This window comes from Pogona vitticeps, chromosome 2 (assembly GCF_051106095.1).
Source record: "Pogona vitticeps strain Pit_001003342236 chromosome 2, PviZW2.1, whole genome shotgun sequence".
In the NCBI taxonomy this organism is placed as follows: domain Eukaryota; kingdom Metazoa; phylum Chordata; class Lepidosauria; order Squamata; family Agamidae; genus Pogona; species Pogona vitticeps.
Window position 1 is genome coordinate 290,901,485 of NC_135784.1, and position 21,508 is coordinate 290,922,992.

General features: G+C 41.4%; 1 long non-coding RNA gene across 1 annotated transcript; it reads right to left on the reverse strand.

Annotated features, from left to right (window-relative positions):
* Window positions 1-245: 245 nt before the first annotated feature.
* Window positions 246-7,438, reverse strand: LOC140704988 (uncharacterized). The gene is made up of 2 exons (XR_012084549.2): window positions 7,257-7,438; window positions 246-4,239 (listed from the first exon to the last, which is right to left on the reverse strand). It is a non-coding gene; the product is annotated as an uncharacterized LOC140704988 (long non-coding RNA).
* Between the last annotated feature and the right edge of the window lie 14,070 nt (window positions 7,439-21,508).

Sequence of the window (21,508 nt, forward strand, 5' to 3'; positions counted from 1 at the left end):
CTGACATCTGGCCATTAAAAATGGCACTGTACTCTTCAAAGATGGATAAAGCTACTCTATTACACAGAGCCCTTTGAAACTCGAATTACAGAAAAGTTGTAACAACACTTATGTAGGACCAAACTTGTAAACACAGCCTTCAGTGCCTGCTGCAGATTCAGCTGGACTGGCACTATTCTTCAACCACAAAAAGCAAAAGCTGTACGCCTAACACATTTAACTAAGGTATATTTTAGTTAAACCCGGGGGGCAATGTATGGTTAGATGGTTGGCTGATGAAATTCATGAATTTGGGCCAGCGACACACAGTTTCAGTCTGATCTACTTCACAGGTTGTTGTGAGGAGAAAGCAAGGTCAAAAATAATCATGTACACAACTTTGAGCTTGCTGGTGGAGAAGTAGGGCATAGATGTGAAGGACAAACAAACAATAAACTTATATTTGAGTAGACATGCTTAACTTAAGAATGCACTGCCCACTTTCTTAGCAACCTTGGATGCACTTTTGTTGAAGATAACTTCTTCATAAAACGATGTATCCTTGAAAAAGTTGCCCAGGTAGCAGACATCACGACAATTTTGATGAGATGATATCAATGCATGAATGATACAGTGGTTGCATACTTTTTGTCAGGCAAGAGATAAAAGATTTAACCAGGTAGCTGTGAATTTTTCAAGCAATAGAAATATATTACCTTGTGACAATAAAATTCTGTAACAACTAATAACAAAAGGGAGAGGGTTTTGTTGTTTGTTGTTTTCTTATCTGTGCTTGCTTCTACAGCAGTGTTTCTGAGCAATTAGATACCTCCCTTTATTCCTCATCAGTATTTTCTATTTCTCTTTCTGCCTGAAGAGAAACAAATTATATCAGTTCATTTTGCTTTTATTGGTTAAATGAAAATATGTTTACTTCTAAAGAACTGAAGGTAAGTAATTTGTGACTTGGGAACATTTCATCCTACTGGGATGGATGTCAAGTAGTCTCAGCACTCTAAATATTATTTTAAAAACAAAGCAAACCTCAGTATAGAACACAATTTATATAGATCAGCCTGTTAAAAAACACACACCCTCTTTTCAGTTGATTTCCTTTACTCAAAGGCTGAATAAACATGTTTTCTTATATATCAAGGGAAAAAAAGGATGCACATTTAAAGTCAAGTTGATTTTCATGTGGACCAAAGATTATGGCAAACCACAGAAAAATTCAACAAAAGGGAAGTGATTGCACTAATTTACCATCTGGATTAAACAAAATTAATATAAACAAGAACATCATGCCCAAAACCCTATTCCAGTCTGTGAAAACACAGCCACAGCTGTAACCAAAACAAAATCTAAAATTTTTATGTTGCCATAATTTGTTTTACTGAGTACTTACAGTGATTTTTCCATAAAAGCACTTACTTTAATAGAACTGACAGCAGGGTAAGTCAGTTACCCTGTGAATAAATCCCCATTGCTTAATAGGCCAGCAAATTAAAAAAAAATTCACCCATTTTCAGATCTTTTCTAATTTCCCATTTAAAGAGATTTGTTATGTGCCTTCCAATCAGAATGGTGACTCTAACAGGATGTTCAAGGTAAGTGAAATATTTAAGGGGTGGTTTTACCAGTTCCACATTCCCAGTGAGTTTCCATGGCAAAATGGGAATTTGAACCCAGGCCCCCTGAGTCCTAGTCTGTTACGCTATCTAATACACCACACTGAGTATCCTTTTAAAAGAGATCATCATCATTGCGCTGTCATATCAGTTCTAAAATGGCAACTCTCTCTGGGGTTTTCCAAGTAGAGAATACTCAGAAGTAGTTAAACATTCCCTTCTTCTGGGGGCGCCCTGGGACAGTGCAGCTTTCCCAAAGTCACACAGGCTGGCTCTACTCATAGGAGGCTGGATCTGCAATTAGAGATCTAAACCACTGAGTTATCCAGGCATCTACTTTAAGATATAAACATAACAAAACTTCAATTGTAGGTAGAACTTAAATTATGTTATAATTACATTTCAAAATTACAGCAGCTTACATACTAAAAATGCAAAAGCTTATATTATACCCAGACACACATGAAAATTATTCTAAGTACTAACTCAGCCAACCTAATATGAATCTATGGAGGAAAATCCATGTTATCTCTGTCTGTTGCTGCTGCTGCTACATGATATCTGCAAGGCTATCCAATGGTGAGTTTCATTGTGTAGCCTTGCACCCATGTGTTTCTTGCCTCATAATATTTATATTTCTCTCAGACATAAATACTTTCCTTTAAACTGTAAACATTCTCTTTTGCAGGCCTGTAAGTACAAGGTTCTGATGCATCAGTAGAAATTCTTATAATTTAAATCTCGATTGCCTTTATTATTTTGATCCTACAGTTCCTGTAAGTCAGAAACTGGCAAGCTACCATCATGAGAATAAGCATCCTTGTTGTGACAAACAGTCACAGAGCCTATGGAATTCAATGGGTTAAAACTACAGGAGCTGAAGTAGAGCAAACCAAAGGACCTGAAACACCATTTATCTATCATATTAACAAAGTGCAGTGTTCTGCTTAGTGCAAGCCAGTTATTTGAATACACTTTCAATTCGCTCCCACAGCTTGACTGCCAGCCATGAAATAAATCCCTTCACAAAACGATTTTAATATACAACGACCTTGATTCCAGGCCTGGCTGAAGGCCTAGTTTGTCTAACAGCTAATTATTTTGCTGTTACTTTTAGTAAAATGCTGTTTAAACCTCTTTGTTAAAATGCAATGTACATGTTCAAGGCTGTTTTCCTATATCCCCCCCCCCAATACTTTAATATTCATTTCAAATTTCACATTTTGACAACTTGAAATAACTTCTACTATAAGTTGAGAAGTTGCATAGGCAGAATTGCAGTTGAACATTAAGAAGACAACCATCATGACTACAGAAGAACTACACAGCTTTAATGTTAACAATGAAGAAAATTTTTAAACAATTATACCTTGGTTCAATCATCAATCTCAATAGAGACTGTACCTAGAATTCAGAAGACTGAGACTCGGAAGGACAACAATGAAAGAATTAGAAATATCATCAAGTGTAAGGATGTGTCACTGGAGACCAAGATCATCCATACTCTTACATTCCCAATCATCATGTATGGGTGTGCAAGCTGGAGAGTAAAGAAAGCTGACAGGAAAAAATTGTTTCATTTGAAATGTGGTGCTAGAGGATAGTTGTATTTATTATTTATTATTATTTATTAGATTTGTATCCCGCCCATCTAGACTACATCTACTCTGGGCGGCTTACAGTAAAAGCATGAAAACAACATATAAACAATTAAATGACAATTCAAATCAATAGTATTAGTGGCATTCAAAATGGAAAAGCAAAATGGAAGTTAAGATAGAAAAGAAAATCAAGTAGCTTTGTGGATATCCTGGAACTGCAAAAAGATGAGCAAGTGGGTCCTAAATCAAATCAAGCCTAAACTACCTTTGGAGACATAAATGATGAAACTGAAGCTGTCATCCTTTGGGCACATCATGAGAAGGCAAAGTTATGTGAAAAAGACAATAATACTAGGAAAAATTGAAGGCAGCGGGAAAAGAAGACCAGTTATGAGACAGATTGACTCCCTAAAAGAAGCCACAGACTTGAGTTAATTTTTTAAAAAATAAAGCAAAACATGCTGCTTATATATCACCCCATAGATCTTAAAGCACTCCGTGGTTGGTTTACAATTTAATTATGCTGGCTATACTTTGCCCCCCCCCTTCAAGCTTGGTACTCAGTTTATCAACCTTGGAAGGATGGAAGGATGAGCAGGGCTGTTGAGGACATTTTGGAGATATCTCATTCACAGGGTTACCATAGGTTAGAGGCAACTTAACACATAACAACAACAAGCCACATTGCTGGAATATTTTCACTGACAGCAAAGACTAGGAGCAGAACAGTCGATACAGCCTGTGGATTTTGTGAAATGCATCACACCAGGAGAAGTGCCTTTCATCTTATTGTGAGCACCTTTTTGGCACCGTCAGACAGGAGATTGCTTTCTGAGGTTAGTAAAAAAAAAAACCTGAATGTCTGTGAGAGTCTTAAAGAAAAGTCTACAAAAAGCCTTTCAGCAGCATGGAGAGTCCGGAGTTTATTACACCCTTAGCTTCCATGGACTCTAGTTTACTTCTTCACGTGCATGTGGTGTTATTTAGAAATTCAGATGTATCTCTTCTGTAGAGCACACATGGATAGGGAGCTGAGGAGGAAATTAAACAAAGAAGGTATTGACTTTGACAATTACATTATTAACAATAAAATAAAAGGGAGCCGACTGGTCAAGACAAAATACAAATGCAAGAATAGTGATACTTTTATAGACCACTGTAGGATTATTATTTTAAGTGGTCTATAAAGGTATCACTTACTCTTGCATTTTTCTTATTAACATTGGTTCTTCACCTAACTGTTTCTAAGAAAAACACAATGGCCCAAACTCTGTTGCTTAGCATAGTAAATAGCGCTACAGTAGGCCCACTGAATCAATGGGGACTGGTGACTCGATAAGTTCCATCGATTCAAATGGGCCTATTCTGAAATTAAGTAGCAGTTAGAGTGGGCCCATTTCAACCGAAGGAGGTTACAGAACAGTTAATTCACCAAATCCCTATTGATTCAATAGGCCTAGGTGAAGGTGAAGGTTGCCCTTGACAAATTGTCCAGTCATGTCTGACTCTAGGGGACACTGCTCATCCCCGTTTCGAAGCTGTAGAGCCAGCGTTTGTCCGTAGACAGTTTCTGGGTCACATGGCCAGAGCAACTAGACACGGAACGCCGTTACCTTCCCACCGAGGTGATACCTATTTATCTACTTGCATTTACATGCTTTCAAACTGCTAGGTTGGCAGGAACTGGGACAAGTGATGGGAGCTCACTCAGTTGCATGGATTTGATCACATGACTGCTGGTTTTCCAACCTTGTAGCACAGAGGTTTCTGCGGTTTAACCTGCAGCGCCACCATGTCCCTAATCAATAGACCTACACTAGTGCAATTTACTCAATGAGCAACAGGATTGTGGTTGAAAGTTTCCTTTCACCCACAAAGATGACTCCTAAATAGAAACATGTTGTACAATCTGCAGTACCATATAAAAGATGCAACATGTTATAGAAAACACTATATGCTGAAAGATGATAAATCAGTAAAGTGGGTGGGAAATTAAAGGTAGAGAGAGTGGAGTGAAAGAGGGCTGAGATGTAATTCATTGGGAAATTCCTATTACCTGACATTGAAACAACTAATCATTTGTAACTAATTCCTTTTCCTTCTAACAAAGGTACAATTAAATTACCTTATAAAAAGTAGACTCTATCTGTAACTGTATCTTTGCAAATCACTTTTGCAGTCATGGAGATTAGACTTCTCTGAATTGTGAGACAGAAATATAAAAGATTCAATTGCAGGTTCATTCCCAGTTCTAATTGTTGAGTCAGGATGTTGGTGGAAGACAAATGATGGGTGTTTTGTATCACAAGATTGTAGCATTTCAGATTATTTGGAAAATGATTATTTTAGTTGTTTTTCAGTAACAAGAATGAGTTACTTTTAAGCACTGCATCTGTAATAGTAATTAAATACTGACATTCTTTGCATTCAGAATGATAAGCAGAATACTGAGTTTCTAAACTAGGTTGCTGAGGTTTTTTAAAAAAGGATGGCAACCACTTTCATGCTTTGAATTTTCTGTTCTTGTGCTGAAGGAGGTCAGCCTGACCTGAATTACACTTTGGAAGAGCCTTTTACAGCAATTAAAATCACAGTCAAGGATTTCTGATGGTTCTGCTATTCCCTTCCATGCCAAAATATAAGAAGGAATTATCTGTAAGTAGAAAGAATTAAAAGACGATCTTGTTAAGCTTGTCTTTCTCTTTTGCTTTTGTGTGACTTGGCCAAGTGTCTTACAGAAGTCTATAAAATAACCTAGAAAATGTCCATCAATAATAATAATAATAATAATAATAATAATAATAATAATAATAATAATAATAATAATAATAATAATAATAATAATAATAATAATAATAGTAGTAGTAGTAGTAGTAGTAGTAGTAGTAGTAGTAGTAGTAGTTGTTGTTGTTGTTGTTGTTGTTGTTGTTTATTGTATTTATACCCCGCCTATCTAGTCATTTCGACCACTCTAGGCGGCTTACAACATAAAACATAACAAGTTCCACATCAAGTATGACTGTTTATCTTGCTGATCAGCTGCTCCCCAGGAAGAGATTGTATGTGAGCAAAGAGTCAGTTTGATCAGCTGGAGTTGCAATTTTTATTGTTAGTTTGGGCTTTGGTGGTGGTGGTGGTTTATGTGTATGCTTTGGACTTGCATAGTCAGAAGTGCTGGGTCCCTCCATGAGACCTACACACACACACTGTTTCCTTCATTGGCATGGTCTATCAGTGGTTCTTAACCTTGAGTTATTCAGGTGTTTTTGAACTGCAACTCCCAGAAATCCCAGCCAGCACAGCTGGTGGTGAAGGCTTCTGGGAGTTGCAGTCCAAAAACACCTGAATAACCCAAGGTTAAGAACCACGGGTCTAAATTATGACTTAGCTGCAATGATGGATTGGGGGGAGGCAAGAATCCACGAGGAGGGGAGGGAGGGGTTGCCATCCAGAGACTAGACCCTTCACCTTTTCTTTGCATGGTTTATGAAATACAGAGACTGTGGCAGCCGTTTCAGCTTTCCTACCTATCCCCATGCTTCTACCTGTCTCTTCTTCCTTCTACTGGGCTCAGCCACAGGATACTGCTATATATACACACACACACACACAGAGTTGTCAGTTATTGGTCTCATAAATGAGATCAAAAACCACGAAACAGGAAAATCCAGGCTTCCTTCACTCCCGATTGAAGTTAACTGCTTGAGTCAAACACAGTTCCGGGACATGAACTCTTGGAGAACCTGCATTTAAGGCTGTTTCGATTTTACTAAAAAGAAACCACTTAATACCATATCTTTACTGTTCAATGACTCAATCTTGGTAACGTAAGGCCAAATTCATTATCTATAGGGAAACTGTTCTGTTCAAAGGACTAGAAAGGCCAATTATTAAACATCATGAGTTTATTTAAGTGAACAAAGAAAACATTTCTCTACAGTTTCATTTCTAAGCAACAGCATAACGTTTCAGCACCTTCTATAAAAATTAACTATTAACCAAAACAAAATCTAAACTATAAACTAAGGTAAACAAACGATATTCTTACACAGTCCATATTGTTAAATCAGGTTCCTTCGCCATGTTTTCAGATACCCAAAACTCTCTTCTTCCTTCTCTCTCTCCCTCTGAGTTCCTTTTTTCCAACCTCTTGTAAATTTCTCCAACCTGCCCCTTCCTGACATATTCGACCAATCAAGAAGGAAAGAATTAACATAGGGTACGCCCTGCTTTCCCACCAACACCAAAGAATTGTTTATACTTCAGGTTAGAGATATTTTGACTCTGCTGTGTTTTTCTCTCCAGCTGCAGCGATAAGGTTAGCGACATGAAGCTGAAAATAACTACTAGTAATTTTCCAGAACTTAGCCTGTGTCAGACTCAAAATGGATTTCTCTATGGTTAAGACATAACTACATAACCCATCTCTAATTAGAAAAATACACTTCATCACAGAGGAAAAGGAGAGAAACTTAATTTTCCAAGTAGCCCATGAGAGAGTTGAAGGATGGCTGCTTGTCTGAGTTTTAGTTGACACTGGTTGCTAACTGACACCGTAAATCAGTGGTGTTTTGACAGGGCTTTTAAAAAACACACCCTATGTTTTGAAGTTTCACTGATACATTAGAAATAATTTAAAGGAAATGCAAAACTTCCTCCCCCTTGCCCTACAAAAGCAAGCAGAAAATAAAGATCGTTAAGTAATTTCACCAAAGGGACAGCCAGCTGCTTTGGTTTGAGCCCAGTGACCACACACTCTGGAACCAAACCAAAGTGATCCTAACCCCCTCCCTCACAAAAACAATAGTCCCTGATAGAGACTCAAAAAGTCGTGGATAGATATGGGATGGGATGGTTCATGATGGCGCATACATCACGTGATCACTGGAAAAAGAAGTGAATCAGCCTGTCCCCAACCCAGACCAAACCACAGGACAAATGCCTGTCTGGTGGCACTCTTATTCTGCCTGATGACACATTCTCCCTTAGGAGTGCAATTCTTCCAAAGCTCCATTGCCTCACCGATCAACTTGAAAATAAAGCCTGTGATTCACCAACCACAAAATGAAAGCAAGCTAATTTACAACACCTGGAGCTAGGATAAATAGACTTCATTTACATCTTAAGAGAGCTCTGCTTCTAATGAAATGCTGACTACTGTATAGTTTGACTCCACTGAAAAGCACGATGTGGAAGTTGAGAGTTCTTGGAGGAAGAAGGCAAACTGAACACTTACAGTGGGGTCTTGACTTGAGAACTTAATCCGTATTGGAAGGCGGTTCTCAAGTCAAAAAGTCTGTAAGTCAAGTCTCCATTGACCTACAGTGCATTGAAAACCGATTAATCCCGTAACAGGCCGTTTTTGTTCCATTTTGGTTTTTTTCTGGTCTGTAAGTCAAATCTCAGTCTGCAAGTCAAACCTAAATTTTGCAGCCAGAGAAGTCTGTAACTCAAAAAGTCTGTAAGTCAAGCTGTCTGTAAGTCAAGGGTCCACTGTACTAGGTCAGACTAAGAGCCAAACTTTGCAAACAGTGTTCCTTTTCCCAGAATCCCCCATCAGTATGGCCGCTAAGTTATTATTGAAATTGTAGTGCAAAATGTATTTTTCCCCCTATGCTTGTGATCAATCAAGGCTTTACTCATTCACCAGTTTTCTGCTAACAGTTGTCCTGATCAAGATTGTTATTTGTCCTCAGAGGGACTACATGTCAGCAGCACCATGGCTGGAAGGAAACAGCTAGCATTGGGGGTTATTTTTCTGGAGGAACCCTATATGTTTTCCTACACGAAACTGGAAATATTTGAATTTTATTTCCAGAGTGGTTAGATTAGCCTTTTCCACAGCACCTGAGGTTGGCAGTCGGGTTTAGGGAGTGGAGGACGGCCGTGGCATCAACCACTTGAGCTGTTTGCCTCTCTCTGCAGCCTGTTTACTTCATATGTAGGCCTCACTATCTTGTCCGCTTGTGAAAGCATTCATATTCTCTGAAATTAACATTTAACTGAGATGAAATGAAAGTCAACCAATCCATCAAAGGTAATTATGAAAACTGAATAATTTGCTTTCATCCCCATTTTCACTTACTTGGCATGACCTCATGGAGAGATTGGTGCACATTAGAGACACAATGTTGGTCCTTTTACTGTTACTATGCACCAGGTCAACAATTTCCGGGAATACAGTGGGTTTCCTAGGAATTGTTGCTTGCTTTTTAAATATTATCTTTTGTTGTTCAACATTCTGGCTCATATTGGCATTGTCCTCTTTAACTAGGACTGGTGGAGATTTTCTTTGAGACATAGCTTTGCTTTGGTAGGGAACAAGCCTTTAATAAATGTTTTTGCTTACTGCTCAAAAAAAAAATCACATAATGTCATGTGCCAACCAGTTAAACACTAGCACAATGTTCATGATAAAACAGTTCCCCTCACATGCCTATCCTGTAAATAGATGCTCTGGGAGTTATCTTTTTCTTTTGAAGTAACAATCTTTTAATTAAATAAGCAACCCACACCTCTAATAAATGGATGGAAATCAGGAAACCATGCCAATGTAATCAACTGTGGGCTCATTCAGATGCAGCACTTATTCTTCCGGTCTTCACACCAGTTTATGCTGCTTGGCACCAAGCGAGTGTGGATCCTAACTGGGCTTTTGGTTCATACAGATTCCTAAAAAACTTCCCTTCCAGAAACCAGCATCTTTTAAGGGAATGGATCAAAAATATTTCAAAAAGAGGAAAGTCTGAAGAAACGCTTTAAAAATAACTCTTTTGCTCTTGTTTCGTTTGTTGTTTGTTTCAGTAGATTTGTGTTAACACTGAAAACCTTTGAACCCTTTTCAGGAGGAGTTCACTCCACTACTAAGCTCGTTTGGAAATAACCATCTTTCACAACAACAAATAGAAAACATTAAGGAAAACACTGAGGAAATATTTTCCATTTCTCAGGGGTTTGTTTGTTTCCTAGTGGATTAAATCTAACACTGGAAACTTTCAACCATGAGAAAATTTTGCTGCTTGAACTGTTGCAGATTTTTGAATTTCTGGTAATATTCCTTTTTGTTACGCAATAGAAGTACAGAGAACCACAAGGGAGAATAGCTACAAGTTTCCCAGAGTCCACCCTTTTCTCTTTAACTGGCAATGAAAGTCTCAATAACTCACTCTGAAAGATTTGTATGAAAAATAATTTTAAGAATTATTTACTTACAGTTGCTTGAAATTACCAACCTATGTATGTTGTTTTATTGACTGCTCACATTCTTAACAACCAGCCCAACAGATCAACAGCAAACAAACAGCTGTTACTAAAAGAGGAAAGAGATGAGAAAACCTCTCATCAGAGAGACAGGACTCTCTTTGAACTCACAGGCTGGAAACAATCATTGGTTAGTAGTACATAAATAGATAATCACCCCATGCCAGAAAAGTCTCTCCGAGTCACACAAATTATAGACACTATATGAGGTTACAAATAAAACTTTAACTTCACCCAGGTATAAAGTGAAACAACAATAAAATAGCCCACCTTTTAGAAATGGAAAACCAGGATTGTTGTTACTCTTTGTCACTGTTGCCTCCAGTTTGAAGCTTGCTTCATCTGGACAATGGGACAAGTACCAAAATTATCACTACACAGTGAGGTAAGTATACAGGAAGAAATTTTGTCTGAATGACCATGTACTGGCCTTTTCCAGTTGGCTGGCAAAAAAAAAAAAAAAAAAAAAAAAAAAAACCAACCAAACTGCATCATGCTTCGCAAGGCAAGCTCAAACTATGACAAACAGACACCCTTCATTTCTTAAGGGAGCTCTATTTCCAATTATGTGTTAACTGTATTGAGATAAAAGGAGGAAGGTAAATGGTGCTTTTGCAAGTCCGTGCGCGGACAGGATGACTGAGTACAGGCATACCTTGGTTTATGTAATTTTTGGTTTACGAGCGAAAATCCGTAAGAAATAATGCCTCGGCTTGTGTTTTTTACGGAGGGGTTTTTTTCACTGTACAAAAAGGATGCATCACACCTGGAGGTTTCTAGTGCTGTCCCCATTGCTACGGCGATCCACGTTCCAGTTTACGTAATTTCCGCATTATGTAACGTCTCGGATGACAGATTAATTTCATAAACTGAGGTACTACTGTAAATGGTCGTGGTAAAATAATCAGTATATACTCTTTGTTAATTATTTATCCAACATAAGGAATTTAGGGAAGTCTTGGGAAATTATAAGGTAAAAGTAAAAATAAGGGAGGTACCCTATTGTTCTGACAAGTATCATTTGAGTGATTCAGAGAAACTGAAAAGCAGATCTGAGGCCTTACCATCTCACTTGCATCGTGAAATGAATCCTTTCCTTTCAGAAAAAGATATGTAGCATCAAAATACACATATAGCTTCAAAAGTATGCTACGTTTCTAAGGATTGTCTCCAAAACTTAAAAAGACACATATACAACATTGTCATGGATTCACTTACAATGTATACTGCTCTTTAGATCATTACACATATAGGATCCTCTTTTTTCAACTACTGTCAGCATCAATAAAGCTTTAAAATGCTTCGATTTAATGGCAAAGTATCTGATGGCTAATGTAAAAGTTATCTCACTTTTTTTTCTGCTTCCCTTGACACCAAATTCAAATGGGAGGTTATCAAAATCTCTAAAATTTTATTCAATGAAGAGAACAACATGTCATGATGATTGCAGCATTATTGGTTCTAATTAATTTTTTATTAAAGGATAATTGGAGAATTCTTTTTCTCCTTCACTTTTTGATGTGGAGAGAATTAGATGAAGACAGGGCACTACAAAAAGCTTTTAAAATGAGAAAAACAATAATTAAACCAATTGCCATGTATATTTAGCATGTTCTGTAGAGTACAATATGTGTGTCTGTCTCTTCATCACTAATGGTACACCCCTGCGCTCTTTTCTTACTAAAATAATTCTAGATTAATTGAAACAATATTAAGAAGCCTATCATGGGGGAAAGGCAGAAACCATAATACATATGTGTCACCTCTTTTTAATTACTGCAATTATATATATTTTAAAAAGAAAGTTGTTGTTTTGAAGCAATCTAATTCTTGTTGGTGACCTAGTGGTAAATTTTGTAATGCAGACTTTGATTGTGACTTCCTCCACAACCAACCTCACAATGAAAATCCAAAAAGCTACATATGGGATACAACCGACTTCTTAAAGAAACTGCAGTCCATCCATAACCTTCCAGAGGACATCATCCTGGCCATGATGAATGTATAGGCATTGTCCACCAATATTCCTCAGTGGCTTGCCTGCAGTTTATCTAGCAGCAATGGTTTTCCGTAAAGAAAGACGTTCTTCTGCTATCCTGTGAGTTAGATAAACGACAGAAGGGGAAAGTTTTTCATTACTGAAAATATCTCCTTGATAGTGATGCTATTGCTTCTCTGCCGGTGTGACTATGCCACCAAGATTCCAGCCCGCTAAAAGGATTCTGTTGCTTTTCCCTTCCCCTCCCTTATAATCTCATTTCCCTATCTCCTCCTCCTCTTTAACCCACTGATTCCCAAATGGATCCCAGTTACAGTCCCAGGGATTCAGAACTGAGTGAGTGATCAGATGAGCATTTAAGTCACTATTTGGTTTGCTTTTGGTGTGGTTCAGTTCACCTTATTTTCTGGAGCTTTAAGTAAGAGTGACCCATGCCACGCCTTTTGTGAGCTATTCCACCCCTTTCTGGCATAGTGTTAGTGCTGTTTATTAGTTTATTTGGTGCAATTGGGAGCACTGCTTATTATCGTATTCTGCAGTCTGTGTTGTTGCTTGATTCACTCCCAAATAGAGCTGTGGGTGGTGTTCTCTTCAGTGACAACCCTGGGTTGTGACAGTAGAAAGGATAGTGGAGAATCCCTCTCCTCTATTTTTCTCATCTCACACTTTTTAAAGTACTCTCCTAAACGCTATTTCAGATATACAGGAGTATTCATGCTAAATTGATGTATTTATGTAGCGCTATGCTACTTACTAAATGAAACAACAAAAAAGATGGTCACTATCACCCCAAAATGATAGCCACAATGGAAGGCAGGAAAGGAGTGGGGACAGGGGTGTCAATAATCAAAAGGAGGAAAAAGTGGAGATATATGAAGTGCTATCTGGATTCTTCTTACAGGAGAAGAAACATCTCTCATATGAAAGAAATGTGGGAAAAAACTGATTGCACTGAAGATAAGATCCTTTGAACTGTGACCTGGATCTCTCTATATTCCTCCGTCTAGTTGTGAGGTGAGATTCCTGGCAAAGATGAGAAGCCCCAGTATGATGACCAGTATAGAACACAAACTTGATTCAAAGAAAACCACCACCCTCGTTTGAGCCATCCTTATCACTTGTTGGTATGAAATCTTTTACCCATGCACTGTAAAGCTAATCAAACAACAAAGTCTAAAAGATTTATATTCATTCATTTCTGTTCTGCACTCTATACATGCACCAAGGCACCACCTTCAACATTCATTTAAGCTTACTCTTAGAAAGGTTCTCTGACAATTGCAGGTGCCAAAATGTGGTATAGTCTCACTCTTATGTATAGGGTTCTTTATTTTAGTAGTTACACATATCATCTGTTGTCTTTATTCTCAATATTTTATTCATTTTTCTGTCAACCCATTTTTGTTCTGTAAAACACACATTTCTGGAGATCCTTTGTGTGAAGAGAGGGAGGCTGTGATTAGAAATTGCAATCATAAATGGCTATTCTACCCACCACATACCTTGGAGTAAACCTCACAGGATATAGTTGGATTTATTTCTGAGTAGACCCACAGAGAATGCAGATTTCAACCATAGGAAATTAAACCTGTTACAGGTTTAGTTTCCTATGGCTAAAATCTGCCACAGATTTTGCTTCTGAACTACTCCAAAATGTCACATTCCTGACCCTGAGGACTAGAAACTTTCACCTCTTCTGACCCTATGTCCAACTCAGAATTTAGAAAACTTCTTTTTTTAACCACCAGCCATGCTGACTGGGAGATTTGAGGCCATTTCCTCCAGGAAATAACTTTCAAGTACATAAACTTGGATCCTATCAATGGAGATGGGGATGAATATAAAAACGGATCAGTTTTTCTGACGAATATAGCTGATTCGTCATATATTCATTAATCCATATTTGTAAAATTTTAAATCAGGACTGTTACATACAGCACTGATGTTACCTGTCTGTCATGGGTTTGGAGGGAAAGTTCCATCCTATGGGGAGTGGAAGGCGGGACATCAGGAGGAGGGGCTGTACTGTATATATATGAGGAGACGCTGAGAGGAGACGAAGCAGCAGCTGGGAAGAAGAAGCTGGTGTGGGAGTCTGTGTGTCAGACAGGGTACTACTGTGTGTCAGAGTACCAACCTGATAGGTTCAGGTGTCTGTTGGTTAGCCAGAACTGATAGGTTCAGGGTCTGTGCTTCAAGTTAAGGGTTCTGTGTGAACCAAACTGTATGCATGTATGAATGAGACTAAGCCACGTTACTATTTCTTATTCACCTGATCATTTTATTTTCCCTGTGTGTTGTATTTAAATAAACCTTATTCTTTATTTGTTTGAAAATCCATCCCTGGTCTGTGTGACTTCTTATAGGGAATGGTTGGTGGCAGCTTAGTGAAACTGTGGCATATCCCAGTAGGTCTGGGTTTGTCACATTGATTGGTGTCCAGCGTGTGGGATACGACTGGTCCAGTTGTCCAGTGGTCCAGCAAAGCCTTGGCAAGTGTGCCCAGAGCAAGGGGGGTCTAGTCAGGGACAATCTGAGGCGCGTAGGTAATCTTCTAGGTGTACCTCACGGGGGGGGTGCACTAGTAGAAGAACGTGCCAACTGGGGAGACTAGATTAGGGTGCTCTGAGGCAGCCTGTTTTTGGCGGGAAAAAAGCTGAGGCAAAACTGTGTAGTAGCAGTGATCTAGCCTGCCTGCTGAGAGGCCCAGCAGAGGGGGGTAGACTCAAACTCGCTACTGTTGCAAGTTAAGTGCTGAAGAACAGCAGCAATCTATAGAAAGCTGGTTCTGAGGCAAAAGAGAAAAAAAGTGGTCGTTTTATTTTGAGGCTTGACTTTTTAAAGCAGCCTGTTCTGAGGGGGGATTATGCCCCTGACTCGAAGCCAAGTGGCAGAAATGGGTGAAGTGAAAGACCCCCAGGTAGACCAAGGTTCTGAGGATGAATTTAGCTCAGTGCAAGGTGACAGCACAGGAGAGCAGAACCCAGAACTCAGAAAGATACTCCTAGCCCAACAGCATGAACTGAGGGTGAGGGAAATGGAGGAAAGATTAGAGAGAGAAAGAAGGCAATTTGAAATAGAGAGAATGGAAAGAGCAGAAAGATTGGAGAGAGAGAAAATGGCGTTTGAATTAAGAAAACTGGAAATGATGAACCAGAACAATAATAACAATAGGGATTCTGAGGGAGGCCAATTGTCTAAAGCTGACCTGAAGAAATTCCCTGTGTACCACAAGGGAGATTGTCCTGAGGTGTTCTTTTCCCTAGTGGAAAGAGCGTTTGTGGACTTCTCAGTGAGGGAAACTGAGAAGATGACCATCATGCGATCTTTAATCAGTGGTAGCCTGGCTGAGGTCTATGCCGAGATGCCTGAGGAACTGATGAAAGATTTTGCAGAGTTTAAAAAACTGGTGTTTGCAAGACATGGGATAAATGCGGAACAGCTGAGGCAAAGATTTAGGTCAATCACCAAGAAGCCAGAGCAGACTTTTACCCAAGTGGGGGCCCAATTGGTGAGGCTGCTTGAGAAATGGCTATCTCAGGAGGGGACAGAGACCTTTCAGCAGCTTAAAGATTTGATAGCGCTGGAACAGTTCTATTCAGTCCTGCATGGGGAATTGAAATTCCAGGTGAGGGAAAGGAAACCAAAATCTGTGGCAGAAGCCGCCGAGATTGCAGATTTTATTCACCAGATAAGAAAGCCCTTAGGTGAGGAGAAATCTGTAGGAAAACCCAAAGAAACCTACAGCAAGTACTCTCAGGGACCAGGGAAAAGCCAGCAAGGGGGAGGGGCCCATGGTGAAGGGAAGCCCTCAGACATGAAACCAAGACCTCAGATTTTGGAGGGAAAACCAAAACAAGATGAGAAAGACGCAAAATATAGCAGAAAATGTTATTTCTGTCAGGGAAAGGGCCATCTAATCTCAGAGTGTGAGAAATTAAGGCAGCTAAAAGGAATTGTGCCTCAGGATTTGAGTGGAACCAAGCCAAAAGCTGTGTTCTGTGTCCAGAAAGAGCCAGGCTCATTGTCACTGAGGGAGCCTGTTGCCATGGCTACTCAATCTGGAACAGCTACATCTGCTGATCAGGCTGAGGAAAATGGTCCTCTTGTAGAGGTCAGGCGCTGCCTACTGGTGAGAACAGATTCTCAATTGTTTGAGACAGCAGGGGTGGACGTAGGAATACTTGGACATCAGTATAGGGGGCTGCAGGACACTTGTTCCCAGGTGACCCTGTGCCATCCAGATATTATTCCTAGGGAATATGTGATCCCAAATGAGAGCATGAAGGTGGCAGGGATTGAGGGGCAGGTAATCTCACTGCCAGTCGCGGAGGTACCTGTCAACTTTCAAGGCTGGAGGGGAGTTTGGCGGCTAGCAATTTCATCGACTCTGCCAGCAGCCGTGCTCGTGGGAAATGACCTGGCTGAACATGTGAAACGGGTGCTAGTGATTACACGTTCACAAGCCACCACGGGGACAGTTCAGGGGGGTAATGATGAGCCAGAGACGGAAGCAGAGGGGAGTTCAGAAGCTGTGGTGGAAACCTTAACCACAGACAGCAGATTTGGACAGGAGCAAAAGGCAGACGCCACTCTCCAAAAGTGTTTTGAACAGGTGACTGACGCCCAGCTAACACCTGAAACCCCAGTGAGATTTCTGGAGAAAAAGGGGATTTTGTATAGAGAGACCCTGAGGAATATCTCAAAAGGGGGAGATGGGATCAGAAGTCAGCTGGTGGTACCTGAAAAGTATTGCCCCATGATCTTACAAAGGGGGCACTCTGACATGTTTGCTGCACACTTAGGGGTGAACAAAACACAGCAGAGAATCACACAGAATTTCTACTGGCCTGACATAGGGAAGCAGATCAGGGAGTTCTGTAAACAATGTGATGTGTGTCAAAGGCAGGGGAATAACCGTGACAGGACCAAAGCAAAGTTGTGCCCTTTGCCTGTGATTGACACTCCGTTCAAATGCATAGGGGTGGATATAGTGGGACCTTTGCCCAAGGCCACAAAGAGGGGGAACAGGTTCATTCTCACCATTGTGGACCATGCCACGAGGTACCCTGAAGCCATACCCTTGACTAACATTGAAACTAACACAGTGGCAGATGCCTTGGTGGGGTATATGTCCAGGATGGGATTTGCCTCAGAAATAATCACAGATTTGGGCGCATCGTTCACATCAAAGCTCATGAAACGCTTATGGCAAATCTGTGGAATTAAGCACAAGGAAACCACTGCCTATCATCCTGAAAGTAATGGGTTAACTGAGAAGTTCAATGGGACTCTAATGCGCATGATTAGGGCTTACTTGGCAGAGAATCCAAACAATTGGGACCAGAAGCTGCAATCCCTTTTGTTTGCTTATCGATCAGTGCCACAAGCCAGTACCGGGTTCAGTCCATTTGAACTTTTATTTGGGAGAAGGGTGAAAGGGCCCCTTGATTTGATCAAACAAAATTGGGAGCAGGTCACCCAGGATGACCCACAAGACGTTGTGACATATATAGACTCTTTAAGGAAGGACCTAAAGAGAAACTTAGAGCTAGCAGCAGAGACCCTGCAAGCTCAAAAGGTCAGAAAGAAAGATTGGGATGACCAGGAAGGCAGGGAGAGGCACTTTAACCCAGGGGAGGGAGTGCTTTGGCCCAGGCCCTGCAAAGAAAACAAACTGCAGCTGGGTAGTCCAGAAAGAAAATACTTGGGTCACATGGTAGGGGGAGGAGTGATAAAACCCCTGGAGGCCAAAATAGAAGCTGTTCGTGATTGGCCTAGACCCAACACCAAGAAAAAAGTCAAATCATTTCTTGGGTTGGTGGGCTACTACAGAAAGTTCATCCCGAGGTTTAGCGAGATTGCGGCTCCGCTGACCGATCTGACGAGGAAGAAGACTGATGACCGCATCCCGTGGACCAACGACTGTGAGGAGGCGTTCCAGAGGTTGAAGCAGGCGCTCATCAACTATCCAGTGCTGCGGGCTCCAGACTTCGACCGGGAGTTCATCATCTACACCGATGCGTCTAACAGCGGGGTAGGAGCAGTTCTGTGCCAGGAGGATGAGAATGGTGACCAGCATCCAGTGTCCTACCTGAGTAGGAAACTTCAAAAAGGTGAGAGACATTTGGCAACCGTGGAGAAGGAGTGTCTGGCAATAGTCTACGCGATCCAGAAGGCCAAGCCTTACATCTGGGGAAGACATTTTGTTCTGTGTACTGACCATTCACCACTGCAATGGTTAAAGACAATGAAAACCCACAATAGCAAACTTATGAGGTGGGCTTTAATCCTACAGGACTATGACTTTGAAGTGAAGGTGGTCAGAGGGTCAGTGAACTGTGTTGCTGACGCCTTGTCAAGAAGACCTGAAGAATGAAGACGGCGAAAAGAAACATGGACTATGTATATATGTTGGTGACAAAAGGTTAAATGTACCTGGGTTTTTTGAATTTGGTTTGTATGAATAAAGGTAAATTGATGTAATGTATATGGTAAATGTTTAAATGCCTAATTGCTATGGTTAACTTAGAATGTAAGTATAAGTAAGTATGATATGGTATGTATAACTGTTGTTGTGTGTTTTATCCAGGTTGTTTTTTGGGAAAAAGCACCTTAGCTTTCCCCCTACAAAACAACTTATAAAGAGGGGAGGTGTTACATACAGCACTGATGTTACCTGTCTGTCATGGGTTTGGAGGGAAAGTTCCATCCTATGGGGAGTGGAAGGCGGGACATCAGGAGGAGGGGCTGTACTGTATATATATGAGGAGACGCTGAGAGGAGACGAAGCAGCAGCTGGGAAGAAGAAGCTGGTGTGGGAGTCTGTGTGTCAGACAGGGTACTACTGTGTGTCAGAGTACCAACCTGATAGGTTCAGGTGTCTGTTGGTTAGCCAGAACTGATAGGTTCAGGGTCTGTGCTTCAAGTTAAGGGTTCTGTGTGAACCAAACTGTATGCATGTATGAATGAGACTAAGCCACGTTACTATTTCTTATTCACCTGATCATTTTATTTTCCCTGTGTGTTGTATTTAAATAAACCTTATTCTTTATTTGTTTGAAAATCCATCCCTGGTCTGTGTGACTTCTTATAGGGAATGGTTGGTGGCAGCTTAGTGAAACTGTGGCATATCCCAGTAGGTCTGGGTTTGTCACAAGGACGAATATGGCTTGACGAATATTTCCTCAGTTTTATTCGTTGATCTGTTCATAGTCATCTATATTTGTTACCCCTTTTGGGGGCCTCTCTGAGCTTGCTGGCACCAATTCGAAGCTCTGGCCAATCAGGACAGAGATCCTGGATTGGCATGTCCAGCAGCCAATAGCGCTGCTGAAAGGTGTATATACTTTTTTACAGACACTTCATATAAGCTTTTCCCATCTGGCTGTTCCCCACTTCTGTTCATGCTCTCCAGAGTGAGAACAGTTGCTGCTCACTGGCTTGCTGGTGCCCTTGCGGTTTCGCTTTTGCGGCAGCAAAGCAAAGACTTCTATTTTTCTTTTTCATCATCATTCATCAATCATCATCAACTTTACTGGGAATTTGGGGAGGGATGTCAGGTAGCTTAGGCTACTTCTTTGGAAGGGCTTTATTTCATTTCAATTTCAAATCAATCAAACCTTTTTTTTCCTAGAGACTTGTGTGTGTATGTGTGGGGGGGGGGTAGGGACTGTCAACGTGTGACTGGAATCTCTTTTCCTTTATATTTGCAAAACTTCATTTTAGAGAGGCTAGTGTCTCAAGGAATTAAGTGGGTGACTGGATCCATCATTCCTTTTGCTTTCAAAACGTGTGTGTGTGTCTGTGTCTGTGTGTGTGTGTGTATGTCTACACCATCTGGGAGAGGGAAAAGAGCAGGGGAGGCAGAAGGGAGGCAGAAGGAGACGCCTCCTTTCTAAAGGGCAGCCACAGAGGTTTCTGGGGCCAGGAGCATGAGGCAGGCCACCCTCTACAAAGTGGCACTCATTGGGTCCGCCATGACTCTCAGCCAGCAGTCGAAGGGCAAGGCCCAGCAGGCAGCCACTTGTCGCCAAGATGATCCCCCTGCTAGGACATTCACTGTCCCTCGCGGAATCCCAAGCCTATCACTGGTTGTTGCATTTTTTTTTGCCCCCTGGTACGACCTCCCCTCATGGAGAACTCTCCATTTTAGAGTGCTGCCCTCGCCCTATGACTCTATGAGGGAGGTGGTCTGTGACCATTTTTCACGGTTACAGGGGCACAAGGTGCACTTCACAGCGGACCTGCGGAGTCAAGGTCAGCACGGTTACCTCTTGCTCACAGCCCACTGGTGGCAGCCAGAGGACTTGAGTAATGGCAGGCTACAGGTCCATTCTGCTGCAGGCGTAGCACATGGAAGCTCAGGCGATGGGGAGGAACATCGCTGATGAGTTCCTGTCTGCACTGCAGGAGTGGGCACTGGAGGGGAAGGTGAGCCGCGGCCACATGGTCACAGATGCTGGGTGGAACATGTTGGTGGCATTGAACACGGCAGGGTTTGAGGGCATTGTATGCATGGCACACAAATTACACCTTGTGGTGCGCGATGCCCTTGGCCTGGGCAGCCACATAAGCCCAAGTGGGATGCAGGCACCCCGGAGACACAGGCACTCCTGGAGCAATGCCGCCAACTGGTGGGCCACTTCTCCTGCAGCTTGAAAGTTGCCCGCCGGCTGCCTGAGAGGCAGGAGGAGTTGGGTCAGGAGACCCATGTTCTCCTGACAGACCTGCCCACCAGGTGGAACTCCACCTACACCATGGTGTCCCGCCTGGTGGAGCAGAAGGCTGTTTTAGAGGACATCATGTCCTCCATGCCCATTCTGCCTCGGGGGGGGGGGGGAGAGGTGGGCATCAGTGCCATGGATTCGCTGGCCCTCTCCCAGATGGTGGAGGTGCTCAAGTCCTTCCTGGAAACTATGGACATTTTGTGTGGTTATACAGCAAGCCTGGGACAGGTCATCCCCCTGATTCATGTCCTCAATTGGTCCCTGGAGACTGCTGTGGCACCAGGATCCTCCCTCGTTCCACAGACCAGGGCT